The 17,839-nt window shown below is 31.5% G+C and overlaps 1 long non-coding RNA gene and 1 pseudogene across 3 annotated transcripts; one reads left to right on the plus strand and one right to left on the minus strand.

Moving 5' to 3' along the window:
- Positions 1 to 2,808: 2,808 nt before the first annotated feature.
- LOC149492022 (uncharacterized) lies at positions 2,809 to 11,927 on the minus strand. Of its 2 annotated transcripts, XR_016319173.1 has the most exons (4): positions 11,766 to 11,927; positions 10,908 to 10,992; positions 3,784 to 3,868; positions 2,809 to 2,980 (listed from the first exon to the last, which is right to left on the minus strand). It is a non-coding gene; the product is annotated as an uncharacterized LOC149492022 (long non-coding RNA). The 2 variants fall into 2 exon arrangements; XR_016319172.1 differs by lacking the exons at positions 2,809 to 2,980; positions 3,784 to 3,868 and adding an exon at positions 9,934 to 10,105.
- Positions 11,928 to 13,206: 1,279 nt separating this feature from the next.
- LOC149492023 (N-terminal acetyltransferase B complex catalytic subunit NAA20-like) lies at positions 13,207 to 16,951 on the plus strand (annotated as a pseudogene). Its single transcript, XR_016319174.1, has 8 exons — positions 13,207 to 13,279; positions 13,431 to 13,540; positions 14,258 to 14,365; positions 14,451 to 14,522; positions 14,633 to 14,790; positions 15,764 to 15,834; positions 16,500 to 16,560; positions 16,653 to 16,951. The product of XR_016319174.1 is annotated as an N-terminal acetyltransferase B complex catalytic subunit NAA20-like (transcript).
- The last annotated feature ends 888 nt before the right edge of the window (positions 16,952 to 17,839 follow it).

Genomic DNA, 17,839 nt, shown 5'->3' on the forward strand with positions numbered 1-17,839 from the left:
TTTAAGACAATCAAGATCTCATTTTATTATCACATTATTTTTTTCTCCTTTATTCCACCACTAATCTAACTATTAAGATAACTAGTTTCACGTTAACTATCTTTGTTATATGCTCGTTTTTTATACTTGTTTAGCCTTTTTATTTATATAATTAAAATATAAATTCTTATTTAGATTGCAATAAATATAGTGGTTTTTATATATACAGTAAAATATATTTTTTAGTTATATGTCTTGCGCTGTAATATCTCATTGAAAAAAATTGATATATTTGTTTCTCTCTTTAAAATGACAATTTAAATATGAAATATGTCATTTATATTCTCTTCAACAACCGGTTTATATAGTTTTATTATATGCTAGTTATTTTTATTTTTTGTTTAAATACCAAATTGATTTATAAAAGTCATCATATATTTTATTTTACGTTTTATAATTGACTTACATGTTTTGTTAATAACTTTCACTATAATCTTTTTAATAAATAAATATACTTTAACAATAGAATAAGAAACTAATCTAATAAATTAAATTAAATATTTATAAATAATAATTTTTATTTTTATTTTTTAGCCAATCAAAATCATTAAATCATTTAAAAAATTTATTAATAAAATTATATTCCTTAATAAAAAGAATAGGATTTAAATTAAATAAGATATCAATATAATTAATCAAATTCGAAATGTTTAAAAATAATATTTTTTATCTTATTTTTTGGCCAACCAAATTAGATTGCAATTTGTAATTGAAGAAATTTAACCATAACCTTTTTAAATCAAAACTTAATTATCTAGATATATTTATTTAAAATAAATTCGAAAAAGTTAAAGTTTTAAATGCCTCACATTTTCATTTAAAATAATAATGTTGAAGATAAATTATAATAATAGTAAATAAAATAAAATAATTAATAATAATAAATTATTAAAATTATTAAATTATTATTAATAATTTATATAATATATGAAATAAAACATAATTAGATATAATAAGATAATAACAGTAAAATTTTAAATTTCAAATGCTTAATTATCTATATGTATTTATCTATTAAAAAAATCCAATCAAATTATAGAGATATATATATTTTTATGTTAAAATTTTTTAATTGACTATGACTAAAGTTATTTTAGATTATCTTATATTTATAAAGATAATATAGAAAATCATTATTCCACTCATTCTCACTTTTATATATAGTATAGATATAGATTTAACATTCTTATATATATATATATATATTTTGAGAATGAAAATTGAACTTTATAAAATTAAGCACCAGAATCTGCTAGAATCAAAGAGGCAATAATTTGTGGCCACTCTTCAACCCATACCCACTCAGACTCAGTATGAATCAACGCTATCTGAGCTAATTGGTGAGCCACAACATTAGCAGAATGACGAACATAGGACGAAGAAAAAGAATCGAAACTAGAAGCTAAAGAACGGATATTAAAAGGGCGATTTCCCCATTCAGTTGGAGGGAAGCTCCTTTGGCCAAATTGACGAGCAAGGAGGAGGCAGTCCTTCTCAACAACAATATTCTGGAAGGATAAGGTTGCAGCTGACTCCAAGGCAAACACCACAGTCTCAACTTCATGAACCTCCAGCTTGTTAGAGAATTGTTTAATTCCACAAGCCATCACAGCCCCATGAGCATTTCTCACAACAAAACCGAGACCGCACAACTCTGTACTAGCAAGGTAAGCAGTGTTAAGCCAGCTGTCAAAAGATAAGAGTTTGTTATACTTTGAATTTGTATTTGTATTTCCTAGATTAATGCTTAGCCCTGATCTGCTGTAACCACTTGTATTATAAGAATAGCCTACAGTATCAATACAAAAACAACTCCTCTTCATCAATTCTGTATTGTTCGAGATGGTATCAGAGCATTAAAAACTCTTCTTAGTTTTTTTTTTCCGATCCTTTTCTCTTCTTCTTTGGGAAAGTTCTCTTTCGCTTTTATACTTTGAATTGTTATGGCCTCCACATCCAACACAGTTCATTCCTCTGGGAAAACCTTGATTACTATGAATGGATCACAGTTTCCTCTCAAACTTTCTTCTACAAACTATCCAACATGGAGGGCTCAAATCTTGCCCGTTCTTCGTGGTCATAACCTTCTGGGTTATGTTAATCGCACTTTTCCTTATCCTCCTGCTATAATTAAGGACGGTGATAAGGAAGTTGTCAATCCAGATTATGATTTTTGGCTTTGTCAAGATTAATTAGTTCTGGCAGCCATTATTGCATCTACAAGTTTTCAACCATGAATACTGTGAACCCTCCCCGAAGGCAAAATTGTGCTAGAATGAGGTATTCTCACATGTGTGTTTTATGAAGTCGCCACCTAGTTTATTTTTATAAGGGAAAACTAAGAAAGAACCCTAAATGACTCCAATTTTAATTAACCTAAGTCTAGATTAATTACCCCAAAGTTTAAGGCACAATCTACGAACCTGAGGTGGGTCCCGAGACTATGTCATGCTGATTAACTAACCTAAGTGTAAATGTTTTGCAAGGTAAATTGATGCAATTGGACCAGTAAAGTGTTTTGGTGATTTCGACTTACCGCTCGGGGTTAAATCCCGAACGTGCCTACGTACTCTCGTTTGAATGAGAAATCAAAGCCAACGTAGTTCGATAAAGCCTATTCAAAGGCATTTTGAAGGGGTATGTGTCACGACCCATTTCCATGGACCGGACCGGCCCTAGGACCTGGGTGGGCTTAAGGCCCCCGAAGCCTGTAGTAAGCCTAACTTATTTAAATCTCACCTTCTATTCATAATTATAGATTCAGGCCCATTAACTCAAAATGCAGTTCATATATTTAATATGGACTTTTACTATTTATTTACAACCCAACTGGAATACAATTGCGGAACTCTACCTTTATATTTACATCGTTATTTCTATCATTAAAAGTCTTCTACAATAAGTGTCTCAACTCCACAAGGCTTTTATTTCTTTCTATTACCTGAAAAAAAAATAGTAGGCAGGGGTGAGCGCCAAACTCAATGAGTAGGGTTAGATAACCCTCTCACCCCACACAATCACACAGAAGCTAAATATTTTTATCTAGTTACCGTTTAATTATATGATCATGCAGTTTGTCACACAAATGGCAATACAGCAGCAATCACAAGTATCATCACCTTCATATAATCACATCACGTGGAAATTAGTCAGTGGCACCACCTGAAACCCCAACGAGCCGTCCTCACACATGGCTCGCCCTCTCATACATGTGCACCGGGGAGCCGATCCCCCATACGGCCAACTGGTCTAATCCTCACTGACCAGTCCTCTCATTGTTTTTCTATTCTCTCTTTTCTTTTCCATACCCACAGGAGGCAACCCGGTGGTCTCCATCCAATCTAGATCATCAAGTGCTCACAACAGGAGGCCACCCTGCGGGCTACAATCAAATCTAGATTATCAGGTGCGCAACAACAAGAAGCCATCCTGTGGTTTTCCATACAATCCATATCATCAGGTGCACACGGGGGCGCCGATCTCCCATTTTCCCGGCCGACGGTCAATATCATATCATATTCAGGATCCATATCACAGACCGTCCTCACAAACCCATGGTGGTCCACTTCATCCCAATTCCACACAAACAAGGCACAGTATATTCATAGCACAAGTAATCAAACAATTTTTACTATCAACAAATAGTGCATCATAATATGGCACTTCAATAAATAATGCATGATAACATTTAGCCGTGAATGCATGCATGCAGGCGGATGAAGCGAATTATCTAACACTACTCACATTTCTTTATTGTCCTTTAAAAGGACTGTCTTTATCACTCCATGCTTCCAGCTTTCGTCCTCGCATTTCGAAATTTTATAAACCTCTATAATAAACAATAGAATTCTAAGTAAGAATTTTAAATTTGAAGATTCTATTTTATATTCGTTTACTAGTTTTGGCAGTCATTTAATTCATTTATTAATTTAAACTATATATATATTTATAGATACAGATATTGGGTTTCCTTATTTATTTATCACTCTAATAATCTTATTCTATATTTTTAATTTCTATAAATAATTTAATCTCTATTAAGTAATTTAATTTCTATAATTAATTTATTTTCTACCGAAATTTCGGCAGCATCTCCCCTAAAATTTAGACTATCTACCTGCTAAAATATCAACAATTTCACAATTATTCAATCCATACGGCCCATCCATCGGGCAATTAATCAAACAACATTTTCCCATCCTCCTTTAATCTCAACATCACCACACAATCCAAATTATACATTACAATAACATTATATTAAACTACCTTAATTAAATCAACACTAAAATTATAACACTGTTAACTACTCACAATTATCAAATTAAATTAACCAAATTAATTAACTACAAATAATAAAATTAATTTAATTAACTAGCGTTACTAACATGAACTTAACTAAACTAATTGACTACAAGTAATAAAATTAATTTCATTAACTAATATTACTAAATTAATTAACTTCAAATAATAAAATTAATTTAATTAACTAATTTTACTAACATTAACTAAGTCAACTAAAATTATTAAAAGTAAACTAACTAAATTTAAGTAACTATCATTAATAAAATTAAATTCATTAACTAAAATATATTTAAATTAATTTATACCCCAATAATTTTTTTTGTTGAATTTCTGCTAGATCGGAAATTGCCACGTGTGCCGGATCGGAGAGCAGTGGCTGTCGGTGGTCGGAGGCACGCTGGAGCGGCGGCAGAGGCGCAATCCGGTGGTCAGAGGCTTGCTGGAGCTGCTGCAGTCGCTGGCAGTGACGCAGACCCAGTTGCAGGGAAGAAGAAAAGGGAAAGAAAGAAAGAAAAAGGAAAGAAAGAAGAAGAAGAAAAAAGAAGAAGAAAAAGAAGAAGAGAGGGAGGTGTGGTGGTGGTGGTGGGCTGGAGGTGGCATAGAAATGGTGAGAGTGAAGGAGATAGGCGTTGAAGATAAAGGGAAAAGGATGTTTCTAGATGGTTTGGGTCGAACCGGTTCGATTCGGTTCGATTCGGCCCAAATCTTCGATTTTCAACCGGTTTCGGCTTTTTCAATCGGTTTTCGATTCGATTTCTCATAGTATTCGCACTAAAATATTAATAGCAATTTCCAGGCTGTCGGTTCGTTAAATTAAATTGGAAAATGTTTTGAAAATAAAAATTCGGGGTATTTCAATCTCCCCCCCTTAAGACAATTCGTCCTCGAATTGAATCTAGTGGGAAAGAATATGAAAGGACGCACGGGAAAGTTTAAAGTTACAAGAAATGGCTTCCAATACCAAGGAGACAGCTCAAAAGCGAAAATACAGATCGAAGAAAGGCAGCGAGTGGGGTATTCTGATTGTACTTCTACCGCCAATTATTATATTTAGAATAAAATTTCATTCAATTTATATAGTACCACCTAGTTGAAGCTTATAAGAAACTTTATTTCCGAAATCTCCAATACTATCATCGAACAGTTACTGAAATCTTTAGAAAATCGGTCTTTAATTCAATATCTTTTAATTAACTGAGTTGTGCAATAAATGCGTAATAGTAATAATATTTACAAAAGCAAAACAATGTAAAATTCAATTTATGTATAATAAGAATTGATTCATTTAATTTATATATGTTACGACTAAATCGTTTACTAATCAAGGTTGCAAAACTGTTATTTTAATCCAAAATTTTCAAAAAAATTCTCTTGTAATTTTCGTTGTCTATAATATCGCAGGGTTATTCGAACTCACTCTATCGGTTCTTTTTATACAAGTTGTATTCTTATAATATTTTTATGGTACACTAGCGCAATTATTTAAATAGCTCATTTACTAAGGACATCCCTGCACTATTAGTTTTCTTACTCTATATGGATTCCCACATTTTCTATTTAATCGCCTTACTTACATCTACCACTTATTCCTTAAATTATCTTAACATGTATCATTAAAAGTTGCCTTCTATACTACATCTTTTGCTTTTCAATCCTCTATTTCACGTATGTTGCTTACTAATTCTTCCCAAGAATATTGAAGCATACTTTTTAATTATTCCATCTACTATTAATCATTAATAGTAATTTATCTCATTAACAATATTTCATCCTAACATTTATTACTTACCCCAACTATTTACATTTTACCTAATACCTATCAATATATAAAAGTCTTAAATGAAATTTCTTATGTTCCAACTTTATGTTACCTTACCATCCAAATGGTACATCAAATAAATAGGCGTCAAATTCTATGTCAACTAAATAATTTATTCATTTCTATATGAGACTTCAGTTCATGCCTTAATTATGAATTAATAACAAATCTCTAATTAGTATCTATAATACATAAACAAATTATTTCGCTTTTCATCAAAGTTTTAAAATATAATATCAACTTATCTATCTCACCTGTCTTTAGTTCGTTAATCTCTCTTATTTAAGTCTAGCAAGGTATCTATAACTTCCTTTAATTTATTCCTTTAACCTTATCAACTCTAGTTTCTCAGGTTAGCACAAGGCCACATGATGTGATTGTCTAGATTTGACTTAGTTCAGGTCTTTCCTCCTTCCGCTGACATGTCAAAATTCTTATCAATCACCTCACGGTTCATTTCACTAGTTTCTTTTCATTAGATTTATTCTTCTCTTTATCAAATTCATGCGATTACACATTATGACATCATTAAAACCAATTCCAACCAAAGATCATATCTTAATCCAGTAGCCCCCTCAAATCACAATTATATTCCAATCCCACAATCGAATCTAATTATATTTATATTATTCAATGCAAAACAATCATCACCATAGCCACATAGGTTCAGTTTTCCTTGGAAATTTCTTCATGAAATTTTCCTTTCATCAGTTATACATAATCACAATACCAATTAGTCATACCAGATACAAGGAATTCATTCATTTTCCAATTTTTCAATTCAAGTCACAAGTTAAGTCTTACCTTATTATTAACTCCAAAGGATTTCTTAAAATTTAAATAATTCTCTTTTGATCAAGTAAACTATCCGAAGGTTCAGATTTAAATAGTAATTTTCCTCTAGTTCTGATTTGTCACAATTCCTTGTAGTCTAAAAGGCATAGTATTAAAATTTCAATTCTTAATATACCTCTTTCAAAGTTTCACTAATTTGTATCTCTTATACCAAGTTAATTTCTACCTTAATAAATTCATTTCTTTTATTGATGTCATATCTCTTTTTCTTAAGAAAGAATTTATTTCAGTGGGTTCATTTATAATAATGGTCTACAACACTAGTTATCTCATATCAAACCTTTCATCAAATGTGTCTACTAAGGATTTTTGAGCAATTTAAGTCTTTATTTACTAATATTCACTGATATAAATTGGTAGATTAATCGTTTATTCAAAAATTCGACGAATGAGTTAACAACTACAGCCTAGGTGGACCATCCTATGGGTAACTGACTATTTAAAAACTTTAAAATAATTTTCCTTTTCCACTTTTAAAAACATCGGCATGTCACACACAAAACCTTGAAATTCTTTTAATAGAAATTTGCATTTACTTTTATTTTAAACCAATCTCAATCGTGGTATAAAAATATTTTCATGAAGTTTGAAAATCAATACTCATTGTATTTTCTACAACCTTTTGGTATTTAACAAAAATGAATTGTCTATCTCCACGAGGACAATCCTGAAATCATCTAGTTCCAGTCTAATGTTACATATTTCATCCCTAAATGATCCTTTTAAACCAAGAATATTCTAATCTCCATCATTACTATTCCTTTCACTATTACTAGCCTCTCAAGTAGATTGGTCCACACCTTAAATTTTCCCAAAAGTTATTTTCAGTAGTGATTTATATTTATATTATTATTTTATCTTTATTTATTTAGTTATTTATTTTATCATCATCATTATATTTTTTTTTATTTTTTTTTTATATGTATTTCTTACATCTGAATTTTTCTTCTTTCCCAATTTGTTTCTAATTATTTATTCTAGTATTCCACAGTAGATAAATTAATTGACCATATTATCATCATCGGCTTTTCTACGATTTAACATCCCCTAGTCTTATCCAAATTCTTTAGCCTTTTGATTCATTTTAATCTTTCTTTTATCCTTCATATCTCCTTAGTGTACCCAACCTCATTTAAGTCTTATCCGTAAAAGAGTTTTAAGGATGGGTACATGAATCTAAGGCGTAAAACCATTATTTTACACAAAATTTAATTCCATCCTAAGGTCATTGCTTCTCAGATTTCTTTATTCTAATTTTTCAATCTCTATTTCATTATTATGAGTTATCTTTGACCTTTATTCTCTTCCAAATTTATTAACTTTTATTTTATTTTATTTAGCACCTCGATCTAATTTCCTTAATTTATTAAGCTTTCCTACAGCATCCACGTTCCTTTCCCCATTCATTCCCCATTTGTGATTTAAAGTTATTCACCATCTTCTACATTCATTTTATTATAATAGATTTATGAACTTAGTCTAGCCCTTTAAGTATCCTACATGTGCTAGGATCTTAATTATATAATGTCTAATAAATTTATTACAAACTAAACTTTCACCTTACTAATTTTTTTAGATTATACCAACTATCCCTTAGTTACACATTAGTTCCATAAGTCTATTATCGATTCAATCTAATTGCTCATTTTATTATAATAGATTCATAATTATTTCATGGCTTGTAATTATTTCTATTAACTATTAGTCAATCTTTTCCATATTAATCAAATTTTAACTTCACAACTTTTGCCCAATTATTCACTAACGACTTTAATTCTATATTAAAACACCCAAAATTTTACCCTTCATACTAATTGTTCAGAGGAAGTTTTACCTGCTTCTTTATCATGTTTACATTATTTTATATTGCTATAATTAATTTAACCTATTCAGTTAACATTATGTTCTTCACATTCAAGCACATAATTCATTTAACATTTTCTTTTATATTCTTAAGTTTCACCTTGAATAATTGAGGATTTCTTGTCTATTATGATTATTTGTCTTAGATCCTCCTTTTCTAACCCTTGATTTAATTTAAATTACCATTTTCACTTTTTAATCCCTAACAGTAACATTTCTAGAATTTAATCTATATCTTAATTGACATTTTCAGTCAGATTCATATTCTATACTATTTATTATTAACTTATCAGTATTAATTTCTATAGGCCTAATTTAGTCCTCGGGATAGACAATATGATAAAAATTTAATCAAACATGCAATCATTGTAAATAATTAAAATTCTAAAATCAGATAAATTTTTGACATGCCGACAAAATAAGAAAACCAAACAATTAATTGCAACTTCAAAACATTTCCAGTAAGCAAATAATAAAACATGTTTCTCAAATCGTAGTTCAAATAAATTTACTTTCTTATTATCTTTAAAACTCCGACTTCTTTTCTAAATAATTTCAAATAATTTTCGAAGCAGTGTCTCCTGTCGAATCATGGTGTACTGGGTGATCAGACCATTACACCAATTTCCAACTGATCCTCTGCTTCAAAATAGATGGAGGGGATTTAGCAAAACTCGAAGTATTTATTTTAGAAACGTCAGTTACCCGGACTCTTTTTATAATTCCCTATTATTTCTGTACTTTTAATTCTCGTCCTAAGTTTCATACAGATTTCCTTCCATCCTCGTGCACGATGCGTCCACCGGCACTAAAATGGAATTCAATCCCGACTACAGCTCCTTTGTTGGTTACGGCCGATCCCAACATAGGAGTTCTCTATTTAATTTCCTATGTTCCGCAATTCAATCCCGGGCTCTGATACCACCTTTGTCACGACCCATTTCCATGGACCGGACCGGCCCTAGGACCTGGGTGGGCTTAAGGCCCCCGAAGCCCGTAGTAAGCCTAACTTATTTAAATCTCACCTTCTATTCATAATTATAGATTCAGGCCCATTAACTCAAAATGCAGTTCATATATTTAATATGGACTTTTACTATTTATTTACAACCCAACTGGAATACAATTGCGGAACTCTACCTTTATATTTACATCGTTATTTCTATCATTAAAAGTCTTCTACAATAAGTGTCTCAACTCCACAAGGCTTTTATTTCTTTCTATTACCTGAAAAAAAAATAGTAGGCAGGGGTGAGCGCCAAACTCAATGAGTAGGGTTAGATAACCCTCTCACCCCACACAATCACACAGAAGCTAAATATTTTTATCTAGTTACCGTTTAATTATATGATCATGCAGTTTGTCACACAAATGGCAATACAGCAGCAATCACAAGTATCATCACCTTCATATAATCACATCACGTGGAAATTAGTCAGTGGCACCACCTGAAACCCCAACGAGCCGTCCTCACACATGGCTCGCCCTCTCATACATGTGCACCGGGGAGCCGATCCCCCATACGGCCAACTGGTCTAATCCTCACTGACCAGTCCTCTCATTGTTTTTCTATTCTCTCTTTCTTTTCCATACCCACAGGAGGCACCCGGTGGTCTCCATCCAATCTAGATCATCAAGTGCTCACAACAGGAGGCCACCCTGCGGGCTACAATCAAATCTAGATTATCAGTTGCGCAACAACAAGAAGCCATCCTGTGGTTTTCCATACAATCCATATCATCAGGTGCACACGGGGGCGCCGATCTCCCATTTTCCCGGCCGACGGTCAATATCATATCATATTCAGGATCCATATCACAGACCGTCCTCACAAACCCATGGTGGTCCACTTCATCCCAATTCCACACAAACAAGGCACAGTATATTCATAGCACAAGTAATCAAACAATTTTTACTATCAACAAATAGTGCATCATAATATGGCACTTCAATAAAATAATGCATGATAACATTTAGCCGTGAATGCATGCATGCAGGCGGATGAAGCGAATTATCTAACACTACTCACATTTCTTTATTGTCCTTTAAAAGGACTGTCTTTATCACTCCATGCTTCCAGCTTTCGTCCTCGCATTTCGAAATTTTATAAACCTCTATAATAAACAATAGAATTCTAAGTAAGAATTTTAAATTTGAAGATTCTATTTTATATTCGTTTACTAGTTTTGGCAGTCATTTAATTCATTTATTAATTTAAACTATATATATATATTTATAGATACAGATATTGGGTTTCCTTATTTATTTATCACTCTAATAATCTTATTCTATATTTTTAATTTCTATAAATAATTTAATCTCTATTAAGTAATTTAATTTCTATAATTAATTTATTTTCTACCGAAATTTCGGCAGCATCTCCCCTAAAATTTAGACTATCTACCTGCTAAAATATCAACAATTTCACAATTATTCAATCCATACGGCCCATCCATCGGGCAATTAATCAAACAACATTTTCCCATCCTCCTTTAATCTCAACATCACCACACAATCCAAATTATACATTACAATAACATATATTTAAACTACCTTAATTAAATCAACACTAAAATTATAACACTGTTAACTACTCACAATTATCAAATTAAATTAACCAAATTAATTAACTACAAATAATAAAATTAATTAACTAGCGTTACTAACATGAACTTAACTAAACTAATTGACTACAAGTAATAAAATTAATTTCATTAACATATTACTAAATTAATTAACTTCAAATAATAAAATTAATTTAATTAACTAATTTTACTAACATTAACTAAGTCAACTAAAATTATTAAAAGTAAACTAACTAAATTTAAGTAACTATCATTAATAAAATTAAATTCATTAACTAAAATATATTTAAATTAATTTATACCCCAATATAATTTTTTTTGTTGAATTTCTGCTAGATCGGAAATTGCCACGTGTGCCGGATCGGAGAGCAGTGGCTGTCGGTGGTCGGAGGCACGCTGGAGCGGCGGCAGAGGCGCAATCCGGTGGTCAGAGGCTTGCTGGAGCTGCTGCAGTCGCTGGCAGTGACGCAACCCTTGCCTGGCCTCCTCCCTTTCCTCCCTCCCTCACCTTCCCTCCCTCCCCTCCGCCTCCCCCCCCCACTCCCCCTCCTCCTCTTTTTTTTTTTTTGTTCGGTTGTGTATCTTGAAGGTTTGCCTCCTAGCTGTTGATATTGAATTCCTTACTAGGTCGTTGCATAGAAATGGAAAAGGATGTTTCTAGATGGTTGGGTTCGAACCGGTTCGATTCGGTTCGATTCGGCCCAGAATCTTCGATTTTCACAAAACCGGTTTCGGCTTTTCAACAAATCGGTTTTCGATTCGATTTCTCATAGTATTCGCACTAAAAAATATTAATAGCAATTTCCAGGCTGTCGGTTCGTTAATTAATTGGAAAATGTTTTGAAAATAAAAATTCGGGGTATTCACTCATATTTCACATATTCATTTAAAATAATAATGTTGAAGATAGATTACATATAATTAAATACAAAGAAATAATTAATAATAATAATAAATAATTAAAATTAGGATTAATATTTATATAATAATATAATAAAATAAAATATATTAAACGTAATAAGATAATAATAGTCAAATTTTAAAATTTCAAATGCTTAATTAATCTATATGTATTTATCTAATAAAAACAATCAAATCAAATTATAGAGATATTATATATAATTTTATGTCAAAATTTTTAATTGGCTATAATTAAAATTATTTTAAAATATCTTAAATTTTATAAGGACAATATAAAAAATCTCATTATTTATTCTCATTTTCACTTTTATATGTAGTAGGGATATAGATAAGTTGTAACTGCTAATGATATTATCATTGCACAAGAGAAAAGAAATTACCATCTATTTTTTTGAATCATCTAAGTGAGAATTTTTTTTATTAATATTTGTGCGAAGATCTCTTGCTTAAAAAAATAAAAAATAAAATTTTAATTCGAATATCCCGATTTTTCAACAATGCTACGATAACTGTATTCGAGTTCTTAGATACTGCCACTAGTTAATAAATAAATAGTTGATGTACATAATCCGAATTCCCAAAATCCAAACCCGTTTTCTGAAAAACAAGTCTTCTCGTCCTGTCCACTACCGACGGCCAAAATTGTTTGCCGACAACGTTACCAAAGCGGATAATTTGACCGTCTCCTTCACAGATTCTTCTTATCTATAATTAATCATTCACTGCTCCCAGCGGTCAGCAGATGTAAATCTCACCACTATTCAATTTCAAATTCCTGCCATTTTTTTCCTATACTTTAAGCTTCGTTTTCGTTTGTTTTTGGTCTGTTGAAGTTTGAATCCGTTTTCCTCCGTGGTGTGATCGTATCGCTAGTTATTACCACCGCCCCGCAATAGTAAGCTTCTCAATATTTTCTTCTCTTTCCTCTGGTCATGTTGTTGTGTTATTGTGTGGCATTAAGATTAATTGAATTTTTGTAGTTTGGGGCCTGTTGATCTTGTGTTGCTTTAAATAATGGGGATTGGTTGGGTACTTGAAATTGACAGGGAAATCGTAATCCTTAATTCCTTACCCACTTCCTGTTCTCTCAAAGTCAAAATTGGACCTGAAAGGGATTGCAAGGATGAAGTTTGGAATTCTTCTCGATGACACATAGGTTAAAATTTTGGATTTATGCTAGTCTGGCTGATGATGAATGAGAGGAAGAGAAAATTAAAATGAAAAAAATAAAACAAAATAAAATGTTTCAACTTTAGTTTGTTTAGTTGAACAAATATCCAACCAAACTTGCTGTACACTTAACTTTTGCAATTATAGGAAATTTGAGACTGGACATTCTCATATACTCATGTTTCTTCTTGTTAGCTACTGTTGTCTTTTGGTCGATTTGAGACTGCTATCGTTGGGGTCATTGAAATAATTGCTTATTATTGCAGTGGAGTTGGGGGTTATTGGTGATGTGGATGGTATAAGGAGCTGTTAAGCACAGCCTTGTATAAACTATTTAGTTACAAGGTGTATATATATGGTGGAGGTGGTATTTTATATTCTTTATCAGGGTAGTCAAGCTACTTTGCTATCATATAGCATTAGTCTTAATTCTATCAGATATTACTTTATATGTTTTCTCACTTTAATATAAATCTACAAAATAAAATAACAAATATGAAATCTCATATATATATATATATATATTATATTTCAATAGAACTAATTAATTGATTTAAATTTCAATTTTTTGATATTGTTTTCAGTAGTTTGGCTAAATTAATTATTGTTAACCATTCAAGATTTGTTTTTTGAGATATGAAGGAAATTTTCTTCTATGTAAGTGTCCACTGATCAGTTTTTGGCCACAATTATCTCAATTCAGAGCCAGGAACCATACGAGACTAGAGAAAGATGACAACCATTCGCCGATTCTGCTGCAAAGATCTTCTCCCGGTTTTCCTCTGTAAATCTCGACCATCTCACTGAAACTGTAAGCTGAATTTCTAAAAATTTTTCAATTAATTATATTGCTAATGAAATGATATTAATAGTCTTCAAGAAAATCGATTGTGTAGTTCAACATGTCATTCTATATGACTTATTTGGCAAGATGGCCGGACTATTTTCATGTTGCTGAAGGCCTAGTAGTAAAATCATGGGTTACAGTAAGCTCTTCCTCTTTCTTCCCTTTTTAATTCATTATTTTGTGTGTAATTTTTACCTTTTTTTGGTGACAAAGAAAGAGAAAGCCTAAAAGAGGGCAATCTTTGTGGATGGTTGTAGTTATGGTAAAGTAGAAGGACAAGGCGAGTCCTGGCATGGACATGTCACGGCAGTTACAGTGGCTACTGAATACCGCAGGCAACAATTAGCTAAAAAACTCATGAACCTCCTCGAAGACATTAGTGATAAAATGTAAGATTTTCACATGATGAAGGAACTTTTGCTATTTTTCTTTCTTCTGATAATTATATTATTTTTACTGGAAATTGTAATCAACGATTGCTAATACTCATATCTAGAATCTTTGAGTCCTTGGCCTTGTTTTAATGTCTTTTGCTTGAATGAATGAAATCGATGTTAAGATAGGACTTTTGGATTCTTTTGCTTGAATGAATGAAATTCATGTTAAGATAGGGACTTTTGGGATTTTCCATTAGCACAGCAGCATCATTAAATCATATGGTGGTTGTATGTTAATATTATATTGGTTTCTTTTTATATGAAACTCATTATGAAGAGAGAACATTCTTTTGGGGCTTTGTTTGCAACATTATGCAGCTCTACTTTTATTATTGATATGCATGTCTACGTCCAGCTGAGTTGGCATTTTGGCTTAAGTTGGGCTCTCGGAAGGGTTGAGACTTAGATGACATTGAGCTATAGAGTATCATCTTATTTCCAAATTTATTTAGTTTTGGAAGTTCCTAGAATCTATTTCTGGACACACTTTAGAAAACTGTGGGAAGTTTGGTCTTGCACTATTTCCTGCTCTGTAGGTTCAACCTCTTAGTTCTTAGGAAGACAAGTGCAGTCTTATGAGGTCCTTTGAATTGTGAATTTTCTCAGGAAGTGCCAGTCCTTCTATTTGTGCTGCATTGTTTATGTCTCCTTGCTAACGATATTGCTTTCCTATTCATATTAACATATTGATATAGAACTATGGGCCAGTGTGGCTAGAAAACCATTTTGGATGTTTTGTTCAGCTGTTGTTATTGTCTAGTTGTTGGATTTCGGTAAATATTCTATCTTTTAGATAGAATTACTCGGACGGGCTTAAGGCTTTTGTTTGATTACCTCTTCTGTCTTTACTTTTTAACTCATCGTCTGGATTAGTATAGGCGCAAGAATCTTTCTAACGACAACCTTTTTTTTTTTTTTTTTTCAGTGATAAGGCATACTTCGTGGATCTGTTTGTTAGAGCGTCAAAATACACCAGCCATAAAGATGTACGAGAAGGTAATGTGGTCTTGAGTGATGGTAAATTTGCAATTTTGTTGCTACTTGATCATACTTCTCTAATTTGTAAAATAGGGGCTTCAAATCTTCTTGTGAGTTTTTAGTTTTGATATTCTTTTTCTTTTAATTAATGCCATTTGACCTCAATTATATAAACTTCCTTCTTGGGAATATTACATGACGTAGCCAATATCGTTAATTTTGGTTAGCATTCATTCCTAATTCTTATTTAGAGCTTTGATATTTGTTTTTTTTCTTTTTCTTTCATATAAGTTCTTAAAAGAACTGGATAATATCAAAAAAAAGTGTTTCAAGAGATGCATGGATGTGTCTTCATTGCCAAAAGAAATTGAAGCCGGCATGGTGTTAACCTCACCAAGCATCGACAAATGTGCTTTTGTAGTACTGCTAGTTTGGATCAGTTAATTTTGTTAGGCAAATTGTAGGATTTAACTGCTTAGATTTGCTTGCATTTTCCCATGAGAAACTGCTCTGCTGAGTAACTGGGTCATAACTGGATGGAAGATATTCATTTACAAGTTTCATTCATGTTCAATATGTTTTCTGGAGGGGGACATTCATTAAGTGTGTGACTGTGTTCTTTTTCTTTCTGATCCATCAATAATATGAGAATGTAATGTTTATCGATCTTCCTTTCTTTTCAGCTCGGGTATGTAATCTATAGACGAGTGCTCCGATATTACTCAGGGGAGGAAGATGGCTTAGGCAAGTTTACACCTGACCGAAACATTTCTGATTTCGTTCTATTGGGCTCTTATCACCTCTCAATTACTTACTTTATTGTGCTCTGGATTCAGACATGAGGAAAGCTTTATCGCGGGATGTTGAAAAGAAGTCTATTATTCCACTCAAACGGCCAGTTACTCCTGATGAACTGGAATATGATTAGATCGAAAGCTGAATAATTTTGTGATTCTTGAATGAAAGAGTAAGTACCTTGTATCAGTTGCACATTGTTGAGCAGGACGATATGTTGAGCGTGAGAATATCAAAGAGAAAGGTGCACATTGTTATTGGTTTTCCCATCTTTTGAGTTTTGAATGCTGTATGGCCTCTGTACTGAGTAAGAATTAAGTTAGATTTTATATACTATAAATTAAGTATAAAAACTTTAAATTGAAAATCTCATGTTCATTTATTCTTTGTTATCTATATATTTCAACAATTAATCAAATCTTGTAATAATATTTTAATGTATTCTTATATTGACTTGAAGGAAGAAGTTCTATATTTGAGAAATATACAAAAGGGACTTGAACAATATATTTACTGAAAAATTAAAAACTGCATTTATTGAAGAGTGGATGGACCAAGCAGATGCAGGCTTTGATAGGTAGAAGCGTTTGGAGTAGTGTTCAGTGTTTTGATTGGATTAAAATATTATTTTAATTAATTATTGTGTTCATTTAGAGTTTGAGGTAATGTTTCAACGGAATTTTATATAATGTCTATGCATATCACTTGTTTTTGGCTCGTTCTCTGTAACCGCATCTTTTTTTTGTTTTGTCTTTTTATATAAATAGCTAATCAAACAATTATTTTTTCTAAACATTTCTATTTAACAGCTATATGAATATCTAACAACTAATATCTAACCGCTAACTCTTAGTTAAATAGCTGAAAGTACTACATCGGCTAAAATTTACTAGAATTGCTAAAATTATCGAATAGACCCTCAATGTTAAATAATTCTCACATAGTAAGAAGACCAACCAGATCACTACTTGATTGTTTCAAGTTTCATTGTATTATCCAATTACATTAAATCTGTTGCATCTGCCGATAAAATTCCTCATTTAAAATTGCATTATTCTAATAAAATCTTTAAAAACAAAATTATTTTGGTAATTTGTTTATCGTCTTCCATTACTTCATTAAGCATTTGAAATTGATATTTGAATTTTTTTGTCATCAATAAATTAAACATTTAATTTTTATTATGATTTCATAAAAGAATATATTTCTTGATTTCATAAAAGAAGCT

This window comes from Jatropha curcas, unplaced genomic scaffold (genome assembly GCF_041381405.1).
Source record: "Jatropha curcas cultivar XTBG-Jc1 unplaced genomic scaffold, XTBG_Jcur_1.0 HiC_scaffold_164_pilon, whole genome shotgun sequence".
In the NCBI taxonomy this organism is placed as follows: domain Eukaryota; kingdom Viridiplantae; phylum Streptophyta; class Magnoliopsida; order Malpighiales; family Euphorbiaceae; genus Jatropha; species Jatropha curcas.